The sequence below is a fragment of the Egretta garzetta genome, unplaced genomic scaffold, assembly GCF_000687185.1.
Source record: "Egretta garzetta isolate BGI_Z169 unplaced genomic scaffold, ASM68718v1 scaffold262, whole genome shotgun sequence".
NCBI lineage: Eukaryota > Metazoa > Chordata > Aves > Pelecaniformes > Ardeidae > Egretta > Egretta garzetta.
The window spans coordinates 1,173,530-1,173,774 of record NW_009258797.1 but is presented as its reverse complement, the minus strand read 5'-3'; the positions used below and the strand labels follow the sequence as shown (position 1 = coordinate 1,173,774).

General features: G+C 68.2%; 1 protein-coding gene across 1 annotated transcript in view; it reads right to left on the bottom strand.

Moving 5' to 3' along the window:
* Window positions 1-245, bottom strand: part of LOC104135936 (protocadherin-10) — a 13,982-nt gene that overhangs the window by 10,608 nt on the left and 3,129 nt on the right. The gene's annotated exons all lie outside the window — the stretch shown is intronic.

Below are 245 nucleotides of genomic sequence, written 5' to 3'. Positions count from 1 at the left end.
CCCCGATGCCACCCGGCTTCGTCCGCGGGCGGGGGGGCAGCTCCTCACTCCCCTCTCCCTCGCCTGCCGCTGAAGCCTCCCAAATATTAGAGGCCAAGGAGGGGAGAAGCGGCGGCCGGAGGAATTAAAGGGAACAGCAGGACGACGGGGAAAGCAAAGCGCCTTTTCCCGCTGGGAGAGGAGGGGCGGGAGCTTCGGGAGACGAGGGGAAGGCGACGCGGGGCTGGGGGAAAGCCCGCAGTGCA